Raw genomic sequence first — 15,224 nt, forward strand, 5'->3', positions numbered from 1 at the left:
AACACCTTACTCACTCAATTGGAATTCATTCCTCTATCTTGATCTATTCTCTGACTAGACAAGGTCTCCATTTGTTGATCTATAAGTTTGTGTCAAGTTTTACCCCAATGGGTGTCTTTGGTCTTCTACGTTTTGAGGTGTAGAAGTCCTTCACAAGTGCTACAAACTAAGTTTTGGAGTCTATCTCACCCAAAGTGTTAAAGGCATGCAAGATTAACTTTTTTAAACTGGACTTGATGGGTTTTAAGCTTTACAACCTCCCTTTGTGTACCCAATTTGACAAAAAACCAAGTTTTAGGCCTAAAACGGGCTACAAGGAATTAACCCTCCTTTTGGGGTTTTATGTTCACCCTGCTCCAATGATGGACTTCCAAACAAAAATGAATTCATATTCGGATACCCTTTTGAGATTTCATGAAGATTTTCTAAGTTTTAGGGCTCATTAGGCCTTCTCCATGACTGTCCCAAAAATGGGTGCAAAAAGAAGGGTTTGCAAGGGTTTTAATGGCAAAAATTGACTTACGAGTTAGAGACCTTCAATATGAACCACACAAACTTGGTTCTACCATGTCACATGCTAATTAGGCCACAATAAAGCAATTTACACCTCCAAAGGTCATAGAACAAGGTTTTACAAAAAGTTGCTCATAAGGAGTATGCAACATTGACAATTTTTCATTCTTGCCTTCTACAAACACAACTTTTGCATGAGAACCAATTACAATTTAGAGCATGTAAACATGACTATCATTAGTGACAAGAAAGGAATCATATTATCCCTACACAAAAGGCATTAGGCAATTACAAAACAATGAAACATTCACTATCAAACTAATTGTCACTGCACTTTCTCTTTTCACTGTTTTTTCCACTTTAGACCTGCATTTTTACTATCAAAACTCTTTTTGAAAGGTCTAATTTGTGCTCTTTAAAAATTCTCTATCTTTAGTTTCTTGTTGACTTTCATACCTACTATTTTGAAATGAAGATTACATATACAACTTCAACAAAAATGCAAAAATCAGTCATAGTTGACTGTGACAGCCAGCTGGGAATTACAATTTTGCCTCAAGGATCATTAATTGATCTTGGCAACCTCAAACCCATGGAAAAGACCAAAAACCACTCCTTTTCTTGTTTTCAAGAAATTAGAAGGAGGTACAAGGCTTTACAAACCCCAACATATGGTGGAGAGTAAGCAAGTGAATAGAAAATCAACTCCAAAACAATGACTCACTGTTTTTTTTACATCATTTTCACAAACTGAAAATGCAATCATCCTCATTATGGCTTAGAAAGCATCTTTACCATTACATTCAACCTTAAGGATCAAAAACAGGTCTGATTATTTGAAGAATGCATTTGCTATAGAAGAGCAAAGCATCAAACTTCTTCAAGGACCCTAGCCAAATGGCACACTTGCCTAGTGCTCCATGGCCACAAAAATTCTTGCACCTGCATTCTTGAAATCAAAACATGTATTTACATATCTTACAAGTTGACCAACTAGTTCTTGAGAAGCCATGAACATTTAGGGCTTCAAGAAGCCAAGTTGGTCAAGCATCCTTGCCAATTTCCTAGACAAGGTAGTGAAACTATCAAAACTAAATAATTTTGCACAAAACTCAAAACTTAATGAAATTCAATGCCACCAAAGGGAAAAGCTTCAGGAAAAATAAGAGGACTGGAAAATGCAAAAACAATACGGCCACGTACAGTAGGTGTACGGACTGCTGCTCACATGGAGTCAAAACATAGGGAAAACAAGGTAAAAAGTAGTGCAACTTGCAAAATGCTTGATATATCCGAATGATCAACCCTTACAATGGTTCAAACAAGAGAATAAATACCTCTACATGTTAGGTATCCTCCTGTACGGATAGATACATGTCCAAGAGCACTCAAATTTGACACTTTCATGTCTAAAATGACAACTTTTAATGCCTAGATGATGCAAGGTTGACCTCAAAGATTACATATCACCTAAAAATGCTATTCACACTTAAAACCAAACACCAAACATGTCTAAGAAATTTTTAGAACAAAAACACACTGAAAACTCTCTTTTGACAACATTTTGCCAGGCAACTCCAAACTGACAACTTTGAGCAAAAAGATGAAAACAGGAAACATGATCACACAATGAGTTCAAAACTCATCCAAACAACTTAGAACGACACAAAAACATCTTAGACAAACTTTCCAACTTAAAACTAATAAAAATCATTCTCTCAAACCTGTAATGAAAATGAGGCCTAGGTGTTCTTGCACCATACTCCCCCGGTGACAAAGAAGTCATGTGACTCCTTTAGGAAGAAAAGAGAGAGGAATACCAGCCTTGTGGAAGTCACTTTCAGGTATCCAAGTGGCTTCAGAGGCTGGTTGATCTTTCCACTTGATCAAATGTTCAAAGTAGTCATGCTTTCGAGTCTTCTTGATGATTCTGGAATCGAGTACCTGTTCAGGAATGGGAGAAGAAGAAGAGGGGAGAGATAGATCAAAAAGGGAATGTGAAATGTCTGAAGCTCTTTGAGTCTCTTCTGGAGGCTGCCCCTTGAAAGTTACTAAATATGCAACATTAAAGATAGGAGACAAGGAAACATCAGCAGGTAAATCAATCTTATAAGCATTAAGACCATACTTAGCCAAAATCCTGCAAGGTCCAATTCTTCTCATCTGTAACTTGGTAGGAACTCCCTTTTGCAATCTAGACTTGTTGAGATGCACCATCACAAAATCTCCAACTAAGAATTGGACATCCCTCTTTCAAGCATCCACCCTTGCCTTGACTCTTGCGGTGGTGTCTTGCAAAGACTGCTTAACCTATTCATGGATCTATTTCAGAGACTGTACCATATCCTCTACTGTCCCACTAACATGTTGCAAGTTAGTCACATCATGTAACTCAAAAATACCTTTTGGATGCATACCATAAACAATCTGATATGGACTCTTACCAGTGGATCTATTTACACTATCATTATAGGCAAATTCTGCCTGTGGAATAAGTTGATCCCAGCTTTGTCCATACTCCTTGGTGAGACATCTGAGTAGATTTCCCAATGTTCTATTCACCACTTATGTTTGACCATCTGTCTATGGATGGTAAGCTGAGCCAAAAGACAAGTTAGTACCCAATTTCTTCCACAAAGTCTTCCAAAAATGACCCAAAAACTTAACATCTCTATCTGACACAATGCTAGATGGCAAACCATGTATTCAGACAACTTATTTAAAGAAAAGGAAGGCAATATGACTAGCATCATTAGTAGTTTTGCAAGGTATAAATTGATCCATTTTGCTAAATCTGTCAACAACCACAAAAATATTGTCATACCCTGCTTTTGTCTTTGGTAAACCTACAACAAAATCCATGTTGATGCACTCCCATGGCCTAGAAGGAATGGGAAGTGGCTAATATAAACCAACATTAGTGCTATTACCTTTGGCCTTCTGACATATCATACACTACTCAACATACCTTCTGACATCTCTCTACATCTTAGGCCAGTAATAGAAGTGTTGAACCAACTCTAAGGTCTTATTGAGACCAAAATGGCCACTCAAACACCCATTGTGTTTCTCTTGGATAAGGTTTTCTCTCATGGAACCTTTAGGAACACACAAATGTCCTCCCCTGGATAACAAACCATTCTGCAATGTATAGTCAACATACTCACTATGGAAATGATTCTCAAAAGCAAGACAAACTTTATAAGCAGCAACAAAATCATCATCATTAGGATACAAATCTTGAAAGCAATCAATAACAATACTCTTAACTTGGATCTCCTGAATAGTCAACAATCTCCTACTTAAAGCATCATCTACCTTGTTACATTGGCCTTTCTTGTGCTTAAGAGTAAAGGTGTATGCTTGTAGGTATTCTACCCATTTCACATGCCTATGGTTGAGTTTATCCTGAGAATTCAAAAAACTGACTGCCTGGTTGTCTGTATACACAACAAACTCTTTAGGAAGCAAGTAATGCCTCCACTTCCTAAGTGCCTGCACCAATGCATATAACTCTAAATCATAAGATGAATACTTTTTCTTTGCATCATTCAATTTTTCACTAAAGAAAGCAACTGGTCTATTATCTTGACTCAAAACTACACCTGCTACAAGATGACTGGCATCACATTCTATAGTAAAGAGTTTATCAAAACTAGGAAGGATTAACACTGGCTGTGTAGCAACTCTAGTTTTGAGTAACTCAAACCCCTTATTGGCTACTTCTGTCCATTGAAACTTAACCTTATGACCACCCTTTATTGTATCTAACATGGGTGCACAAATTTCAGTGAATCCTCTGATAAACTTTCTGTAAAACTGGGCTAGACCATGAAAACTTCTAACTGCACTGGCTGATTGTGGGGTTGGCCAACTTGTTATGGCTGCAACTTTAGACTCATCCATCTTAAGATCTCCACTAGACACAACAAAACCAAGATAGATTAGCTCTTGTTTCATAAAATCACATTTCTCAAGATTTATGGTTAACTGCTCATCAGATAATCTTTGCAAAACAATAGCTAAGTGTTTCAAATGCTCCTCTTTAGTCTTACTAAAAATGAGAATGTCATCTAAGTAGACTACCACAAACTTACCAAGAAAATCCTACAATACTTCATTCATTAGCCTCATAAAGGTACTGGGAGCATTAGAGAGTCCAAAAGGCATAACCAACCATTCATAAAGACCCTCATTTGTTTTGAAAGCAGTTTTCCACTCATCTCCCTCTTTTATTCTTATCTGATGGTAACCACTCTTTAAGTCTATTTTTGTGAAATACCTCACACCCCCTAAAAAATCTATCAAATCTTCTATCCTGGGAATAGGGAATCTGTACCTTATTGTGATTTTGTTGATAGCTCTAGAGTCTGTGCATAGTCTCCATGTGCCCCCTTTCTTAGGTGCTAACATAGTGGGTACGGCACAAGGACTTATACTCTTTCTTATTAATCCCTGATCCAACAACTCTTGAATCTACCTAGCTACCTCTTTGTTCTATTCAGGAGTCATCTTATAAGCTGCTTTGTTTGTCAAAGAAGCTCCCGGTATAAAGTCAATCTGATGACTAATGGCTCTAGGAGGAGGTAATGTTGCTAGTTGTCCATCACTAATGATGTCCTTAAAGTTATCAAGGATTTTCTGCACTTCTTGTGGGATCTCAACTTGTTTTGCTTTCTTTTCCTCCTTAGGTTTCACTACAAGTGCATAACCAATCCCATCTCCCTCTTTCATGGTTTGGATGAACTCTTTTTCATTGACTAATAACACTTTAGGTGTCTGTGGTTTGTTGTTCTCTGTCTCTTCACTAAGGGACTGAATTTTGTAGACAATGCCATTCTTTTGAAAGGAATATGTGTTTTTTTCACCATCATGGTGTGCCCTTCTGTCAAATTGCCAAGGTCTACCCAATGGTAGATGGCAAGCATCCATAGGAAGGATGTCACATAGTATCCTATCCTTGTATTCACCTATGTTGATGTCTACCCATGCTTGTTCATTAACTAGGACATGTTGCCCCTTGTTCAACTAGGTTACCTTGTAGGGTTCACTGTGCCTCATTCTAGGTAGGTTCAATTTGCCAACTGCCTCCTCTGAGATAATGTTATCTATGGAGCCTGAATCTATAACCACCTTACATACCTTGCCCAAGATTTTGCACTTTATCCTGAACAATGCCCTTCTCTAAGACACTTCACACTTGTGAGGTTCTTGCATCAATACTCTCCTCATCATTAGACTCTCACCATCTTCGGGTGCTAGGTGCATTGCTGGAGTTCTTGTACTACTTCCTTCCTCTTGAACGTAGTTTACTCTTTTTACACCTCCATGGGAAGAACTAGGATTTTCTGGACACCTATAAGAAAGATGACCCAATTTCTGATAGTTATAGCATTTCATTGTGGAGAAGTAAGACCCTCTACCTGGGCCACTAGATCTACCCCTTCCTAGGTTGCTTGATCCCCTACCCCTATAATTGGGCTTGCTCTGAGAATCCCCGCTTTTCTCTATAAGCTTAGATTCTCCCTGGGACCTTTGATCTATGTGTCTTCCCCCAAAACTGCCTTGATGGCCTCTACCATCTCTGCCTCTTCCTCTACCTCTGTTATGCTACTCTTGCTTCTTCCTACTCCTTTCCTCTACCTTGAGTGCAAGTTGATAGCACTTCTGAACTATTGTAGGACACAACAAACTTAACTCTTCCTGTATGTTCCATCTCAAACCATTGAGATACCTAGCAACCTTGACATTGTCATCCTCTTGGATCTTTGACCTAAGGCATAGCTTTTGGAACTCCTCGGTGTAACTACTGACATCTAACTCCTTTTTCCTAAGGTTTTTCCTTTTCCTATGAAGCTGTATTTCATAGTCCTCGGGAATGTAAGTCTCTCTGATCTTGGACAACATTCCATTCCAAGTTTCTATGGGCTTTTTGCCCTCTTTCTCATGTTCATCCTGAATGAACTTCCACCATGTTAAGGCAGCTCCTCTCAACCTGGATTTAGCCACCTTCACTTTCTGGGCCTTTGTCACACCATCACATTCAAAATGGTTGTCAAGCCACTCAATCCACTCCATGACCACTTTTGGGTCCATTTTACCACTGAATAGTAGGACTCCTTCTAGTGTTCTCCCACTCATAGCCTTTAAGGCTTTCAAAAAGGGTTCATTCTCTATCACAGGGTTTGGTAGAGGGATTTCATCCTCTATAGCTAATAGCTTACCCTTGTCTTCTGTTCCTTCTATCTTATTGCTAACTTCATCTGCCTTCACTTCTACTTCACCCAACTTCTACTCTAGGAGGTCTAGCTTCACTCTAAGTAACCTATTTTCTTCTTCCTAGTCTTCCATTTTCTTTGCTAGCTATGCATTTGTCATCATGGTTGCCAAATTTCTACTTCTTCCCAAGTGTAACTGAGCTCTGATACCACTATGGTAGGGAGGAAATGCAAGAAGGTTGCCCAAGTGGCTTGTATGTTCACTAAGTAATAGGTCCTTGCTAGTTTCAAGGTTTTGTTACTTAAATCAAAGTGCAAAAGGTTTAAAGACAACCTAGCAACCCTCTTTGATCCAACTCCCTAAGTCAAACCCTTCTTGGTTGCTCAAGGGCTTCAACTCCATAGTTTCTCTAGCTTGGTAATCTAACACCTTACTCACTCAATTGGCATTCATTCCTCTATCTTGATCTATTCTTTGACTGCACAAGGTCTCCATTTGTTGATCTACAAGTTTGTGTCAAGTTTTACCCCAATGGGTGTCTTTGGTCTTCTACGTTTTGGGGTGTAGAGGTCCTTCACAAGTGCTACAAACTAAGTTTTGGAGTCTATCTCACCCAAAGTGTTAAAGGAATGCAATATTAACTTGTTTTAGTTGGACTTGATGGGTTTTAAGCTTTACAACCTCCCTTTGTGTACCCGATTTGACAAAAATCTAGGTTTTAGGCCTAAAACGGGCTACAAGGAATTAGCCCTCCTTTTGCGGTTTTATGCTCACCCTGCTCCAATGATGGACTTCCAGACAAAAAGGACTTCATATTCAAATACCCTTTTGAGAGTTATTGAAGATTTGCTAAGTTTTAGGGCTCATTAGGCCTTCTCCATGACTGTCCCAAAAATGGGTGCAAAAGGAAGGGTTTGCAAGGGTTTTAATGGCAAAAATTGACTTACAAGTTAGAGACCTTCAACATGAACCACAAAAACTTGGTTCTACCATGTCACATGCTATTTAGGCCACAATAAAGCAATTTACACCTCCAAAGGTCAGAGAACAAGGTTTTACAAAAAGTTGCTCATAAGGAGTATGCAACATTGACAATTTTTCATTCTTGCCTTCTACAAACACAACTTTTGCATGAGAACCAATTACAATTTAGAGCATGTAAACATGACTATCATTAGTGACAAGAAAGGAATCATATTAGCCCGACACAAAAGGCATTAGGCAATTACAAAACAATGAAACATTCACTATCAAACCAATTGTCACTGCACTTTCTCTTTTCACTATTTTTTCCACTTTAGACTTGCACTTTTACTGTCAAAACTCTTTTTCAAAGGTCTGATTTGTGCTCTTTAACAATTCTCTATCTTTAGTTACTTTTTGACCTTCATACCTTCCATTTTGAAATGAAGATTACATATACAACTTCAACAAAAATGCAAAAATCAGTCATAGTTGACTGTGACAGCCAGCTGGGCATTACAATTTTGCCTCAAGGATCATTAATTAATCTTGGCAACCTCAAACCCATGGACAAGACCAAAAACCACTCCTTGTTCTTGTTTGCAAGAATTTAGAATGAGGTAGAAGGCTTTACAAACCCCAACATATGGTGGAGAGTAAGCAAGTGAATAGAAAATCAACTCCAAAACAGTGACTCACTATTTTTTTTACATCATTTTCACAAACTGAAAATGCAATCATCTTCATTATGGCTTAGAAAGACTCTTTACCCTTACATTCAACCTTAAGGATCAAAAAGAGGTCTGATTATCTGAAGAATGCATTTTCTATAGAAGAGCAAAGCATCAAACTTCTTCAAGGACCCTAGCCAAATGGCACACTTGCCTAGGGCTCCATGGCCACAAAACTTCTTGCACCTGCATTATTGAAATCAAAACATGTATTTACATATCTTAGAGGTTTACCAACTGGTTCTTGAGAAGCCATGAACATTTAGGGCTTCAAGAAGCCAAGTTGGTCAAGCATCCTTGCCAATTTCCTAGACAAGGCAGTGAAACTGTCAAAACTAAATAATTTTGTACAAAACTCAAAACTTAATGAAATTCAATGAGACCAAAGGGAAAAGATTCAAGAAACATAAGAGGACTGGAAAATGCAAAAACAGTATGGCCACGTACAACAGGTGTATGGACTGCTGCTCACATGGAGTCAAAACATAGGGAAAACAATGTAAAAAGTAGTGCAACTTGCAAAATGCTTGATATATCCGAATGATCAACCCTTACAATGGTTCAAATAAGAGAATAAATACCTCTACATGTTAGTTATCCTCTTGTATAGATAGGTACATGTCCAAGAGCACTCAAATTTGACACTTTCATGTCTAAAATGACAACTTTTAATGCCTAGATGATGCAAGGTTGACCTCAAAGATTACAAATCACCTAAAAACACTATTCACACCTAAAAACCAAACACCAAACATGTTTAATAACTTTTCACAACAAAAACACATTGAAAACTCACTTTTGACAATATTTTGCCAAGCAACTCCAAACTGGCAACTTTGAGCAAAAAGATGAAAACAGGAAACATGATCAGACAATGAGTTCAAAACTCATCCAAACAACTTAGAACAACACAAAAACATCTTAGACAAACTTTCCAACTTAAAACTAATAAAAATAAAACTTTCTCTCAAACCTATAATGAAAATGAGGCCTAGGTGCTCCTGCACCACCTATACAACTCCTTATACTCCAAAATTGTAGAATTCAGTACCGGTAAAAGTGTATCAACATGATCGGTACAGTTATTTATGGTGTTTTTGAAGAATGTGTTTTTTCTCCTTTTCAACTCTCTCCTTTATGATATCCTCATTCACCTTGTCTATAGTTATAACATTATCAGAAATGAATTTGGACAATGTGTCCAATTTACTTAAAGAATCCTTAATGTGATCTATCTGACATGTAGGTGCAATCATTTTCAAGATAGGTAAAGTGTTATCAATTGCCTTAAAAGACAATGTATTGCAATCAGTTATCCTCTTAATAGAATCCAAAAGTACCTCTATTATGTTAGTGGGTCTGAATTCACCTGTAGATGTACTCGGTTCAGATGTAGATTTCATCTCAATAGATGTCTGACCAATCACCTTCACTATATCATCTTTATTTCCATCAGATGTATCTATTTTACTTATATTTTCTTCTTGTGGATCTGTCTATGTTTGTACTTTAACCTTTAATGGTTTCTCAGATTGTTTCAGTGTCTCTATAACTGTTGGTTTCTCAGTCTCAACGTGAACCTTTGCCTCAGTTTGTTTCTATGAAAGTTCTACTATTGGTTTCTCTGTTTAAGTTGGTATCTCAATTTCCTGAGAGTTAATAGTTTGTGCCGATTTCTCTGAGATCTTTCTATTATCAACATTATCTGTCTTAACCTTTGTAGTTTCCTTGTCCACAATAATGTTTACCTCTTGAGTATCCACATTCATTGTAAAGAGTATCTCTGACTCTGGATGCGTATTATCAAGAGCTATACCTTTAGTATTAATAACCCTTGGATATTTTGTGTGTACCGGTGGTGTACCCAAAGGTGGTGGTGGAAGATTATCTGTAACCTTTATGTTTGGAATACCACCAACTTTTCTTTTACCCTTGTCCTTGTCTTTCTGATATACTTTGAATGTCTTTTTAGGTCTTCTCTTTTCCTCTTGCTTTTCTTTTTCAATAAAGAATATGTCCCATTTATCTCCAATCTCATCAGCAATCTCCTTAACTCTTCCAGCCATCAGGCTTACTTGCCGATGTCCACTAACAAATACTGACCGGTTAGCTTCAGAAATAGGTTCATCTATTTATTCTTTAGAATTTACTGGATGAACAACCAAGAGTGCTTCAACTTTAAATTTCTTGTCCAGTTCCATCATAGATAGCCTTTTAGCTTCTAGTCTCATGTATAGATCATTTGGTAACTCATCAATCACTTCTATCAAAGCTTTCTTGTATATATCCTAGTGTAGAACAATGCTTTCCTCAATGGTGTTTATGTCAAAATCATTAAAATAATTATACCATTTATTTACACTAGATAGATTACCTTCCTTTGTTATCTCATCCAGTAAATCATCTAGTGAGGGGGTAACTGGTGTCTGTTTCTTCTTAGGTGTAAGTTTCTTCTTCAGTTCCCTAACTGCCAGTTGTTTCTTCCTTAGCATCCTAGTTTTTTTAGGTGAAGGAGAGGGTACCAGTGAGGGTTTTCTCTTCCTTTCTACTCTTTTAAACTCAACAGCCTTCCCACTGTCAGTATCAAAGGATGTTACAACTGGTGAAACATGTGCTTCAGGTTGTAGTCCTTAAAGCTCACTGGATGATATACCACTAATATTCATGACATTTTCTTTGATTTCCTTGACCATCTTGGAGGCATCTCTGATAAAATTTTCTCTTCTTTTTATCCTTTTCTGCATAGATACATTACTCTCAATAGTTTCTGCATTTCCAAAGAATTTCTTAGATGGTTCCCTTGATGCACCAATTAGAGCTTTAGCATATGTTTCCAGAACATGTAGATCTACCTCATAACCCATCTCCGTAACCCAAATAGTTCTAGGACTTGTTGCTTCCATCCAAGTTTCATCTCTCTTAATCACAAAACAGATTTCATTGTCATATTTATCAACTATGCTCTGTGGTTATCTCTCTCTTGCTCTCATCTTAGATTGGAATGTTTTGAAGTAGTCTGTTATGTTCTTAACACTGTCAGTGCCCATACCAATGAAAGCATCTTATATCTGTCTTCCTACCAGGATGTCATAACCAAAATCCTTGTGACCTATGTTAGGTATCTCCTTGGTAAAGTACAACATCAGACATACCGTAAGGTTTCCAAAACGGAAAGTACCTTTCTTGTCTCCCTTAAACTTCTTTAGGTTATCAATTAATTCATCCTTAAGGCATTCACACACATCAATCTTAGCATTATTGTTCACCATCTCATATGCACTGTGAATACATAGACTAGAAACAAAATTTAGTCTATTTGCATTAGTAGCTTTGTAATTAGTACCATACTCACATATCTCACATTTATGTCCTTAACATCATTCACTCTAAGTGATCTGTTATCAAATGTTGCTTCAGTTAAATCCATAACTCCACTGTTAGGTAACTTCTTGGTTTTATTAGCTCTACTACTGGTTGAAGGTAAACCAGTAACTACCTTAATTTCATCCTTAGTTATCTTGCAAACTGATTCCAACCACATGAACTCTCCATGGACTCTGCTCAATACAAGTCTAACAACTTCCTTTGGAAATTCAGGAATGTTCAGAATCTCTACAAAACCTAAATTTTCCACAACCTTATGTTCGAGTTTAATCGCACCATGTTCATTAGTAATGACCTCATTAAATATTTTCTTCAACTCCTCAGTCCCTAGGTTTTCTATGTTGCAATGTATGTCAATTCTAGGGTCTTCTGCAAATGCTACATCTTTCGGTATTTTTGAAAAAGCTCCTACAAAATCATCTTGTTTCGCAATCTTGGGGATAATCTTGAATATGGGTCTAGGGCATTTGATATTTTCCACAATGGTAGGGTTTGAAATAAACTCTGGAATAGAAGTTGAGGAAGTCATTTCAAAGATAAATACCTCTTTACTGAAATTAGAATGCCTAAAAATCACTTCACAGCTTCACCTTAGAATGCCCTTGCTCAATTTTGTGCTCTTTGATTGTTTGAATGCTCGATGAGTTCAAAATGAGGGTTTCCTGGTGCATTATAGCCAAAAAGGTTCTTTAAAACTGCATTAAATGCTCGCCGATTAAGTGAAAACTTAAGACACCTATTGGTAAAGAAGAAATGTATCTTTTGACTATCATCTGAGTGTAGAATGCATGATTTTCAATTTGTTACAATAACCCCTAAGGGTTATTCCTCAGTTAGATGAAGAATCTCCTACCGGTGGAGGATTACTTTGTTCTACTGGTGTAGAGATAGTTTCATCAGTTCTCTGATCACTCTTCTTAATCCATTGTTCTGAAAATTCTTGTTTCACTTCATCTACTTTTTCTTTGCCCTTCAAACTAGATCCTTTGATGTTCGCTGATGCATTCTTGCTTCTACAAAATTTAGCAATATGTCCAATCTTGTTACATGCATAACAGGTTACATTATTCCTCTGAATAGCCTTTCCATTTCCTTGAGTGGTTTGTGATTTGCATTGAATAGAAAAATGCCCAAATCTTCCACAAACATAGCATTTCACATTCATTCTGCAATTTTCTGAATTATGACCAACTTTGTTGCATTTGGAACATTGACCGGTGGGTGAGTTTATATTCTGATTATTTCTAAATCTACCCTGATTTTCTGTATGACAATATTTGTTGCAATTGAAACATTTCCCATTAAATTTATAAGAATTAGGTTGTCTTACTGGTTTGTCCCGATCTTGATTGTTTGCAGTACCAGAACTTTCTCCATGTTCAAATCCAAGTCCATTTGTATCTCCATCAAGTTTCTGTCTTTTAAGCATGTCATCAAGTTCTTCTGAAATTTTCTTGAATTTATCTTTGTGATTATTTGCAGTAACCAACTCATTTTCCAGAATTCCAACTTGTCTCACAAGCTCAACTTTATCATGTTGCATGTGAATCAGATATGTCTTTAGTATATCATTTTCATGACCAAGTCTCAGATTTTCATTTTCAGAATCACTAAGTCTCCTAGTCAAGTCTTCTTCATTCTTCTTCCTGTCTTCAATATCCTTACATAACCTCATAGTCATATCTTGCATTTCATTCTTCATATTACTGTTTTCTTGTCTCAACTTATTTGCAATGTCTCTAAGAGTTTCTTTTTCATCATCATCATTCTGCATCTTGTCATGATGTTCTTTTCTCTTATTTTGTGCTATAACCATATTTTCTTGAAGTCCTTTAATGAATTCCTGTGCAATCCTCAGATCATCTTCAAGTTTGATATTCTTCAATTTTTCTGCATCAAAATCTTCAAGAGATCCTTCAACCTATTTTCTTAAGTTCTCCATCTATACCAGTGTCATAATCTCCCTCAAGCTATTAGGATTTTGCAGATAGAGGACCAAGCTCTGATTCCAATTGTTAGATTCAATGACAGTCCCAAAGACACTAAGAGGGGGGGTGAATCAGTGTCTTACCGGTTAGTAGAATATTTAAACTTATTGATAACTTTGCATCCCAAAATAGTGTACCCATAAATAATAATTATTGCAATAAACATAAATAATAGAGATAGCATAGAAACACACCATAACACAAGATATTTAATGAGGAAACTCGGTGTGGGAAAAACCTCGGTGGGATTTGTGACCCACAATATTTACTCACTGGCCAATGAATAAATACTACTTATAATGAGGGGCCTGCACATGCAGGGAGGTCAACAGCCTAGAGCTCACTGCTTAATAAAGACTCACAATGACTACAAAAATGGATTATCAAATCCAATACAATGTATTGTTCAAAACAACATCTCTCATGCCAGGTTCAGTACCGGTTTAAGATCGGTCTATAACCAAAACCTTCGCTATCAACTATATCACCTTATACAATATCACTCTCTATTTGTCTCATACAACTTCCATCTCTCTCTCATACTACTCTTGTCAAAATGACCTATAAGTTCTCATACATATATGAGTCTTTTGCAATATACCATGTCGGCTTACAAAAGATAATTACATTACAAAAAAATTCATATAAACAAAACTATATCTCATGTCAGCTGGAGTGTCGGTATGCTTTGTTGCCGATGTAATCTGAATGTCAGTGAAGTGTCTGCCGGTGCTGGTGTCTGCCAGTGTATGAAGTTTGTGATGCCAAGCATGTAGAAACCAATTTCCGGTGAGTTTCCAGTTGGTTGCCATCAATGACAACATCGACTATTCTCATAAGAGTGTAGATTCCCAACATAGTCATATGCTAACAATAACAAGAGGAACAAGAGGGGATCTCTGCTCATCCAATCAATCCCAAGGTTGGCTTCTACAGTTTTGAAAATAATATTACGATGAAGAAATATGGACCTTAGCATGCAAGAATCAACTACTTTCCCGCCTGGGCTGCAATGGAGTTTCAACAAGGGAGCATGATGAAGTAGGAACTGTTTAACTATCACTTTCAATTCTTTCAAGAAAAGAAACAATGCAAGTTGCACTTTTTTCCCCTTTCGCATTCCTCTCCTACTCGACCTCTAGGTCTACTTTTTAATTTTTTAATTTTAAATGTTTTCTTCACTCAATGGGTTTACTCGAGATTCATTCATTTGATGTTTGAACTTTTTGTGTGTCTCTCCCAGTTATGCTCTCAAAGAAGGAATAGTACTGAGAATATAGTTGATCTTTTGTTCTACTTTCGGCATCAACTATGGATTAAAATTCAATACCCATGCATTTCCACTTCAATATAACATTTTCTCGTTAAGCCCAAGCCCTTGTGACCAATAAACCAAAATGAGACAATTTTGTGTTACTCACAATCC

This window comes from Cryptomeria japonica, chromosome 6, assembly GCF_030272615.1.
Source record: "Cryptomeria japonica chromosome 6, Sugi_1.0, whole genome shotgun sequence".
In the NCBI taxonomy this organism is placed as follows: domain Eukaryota; kingdom Viridiplantae; phylum Streptophyta; class Pinopsida; order Cupressales; family Cupressaceae; genus Cryptomeria; species Cryptomeria japonica.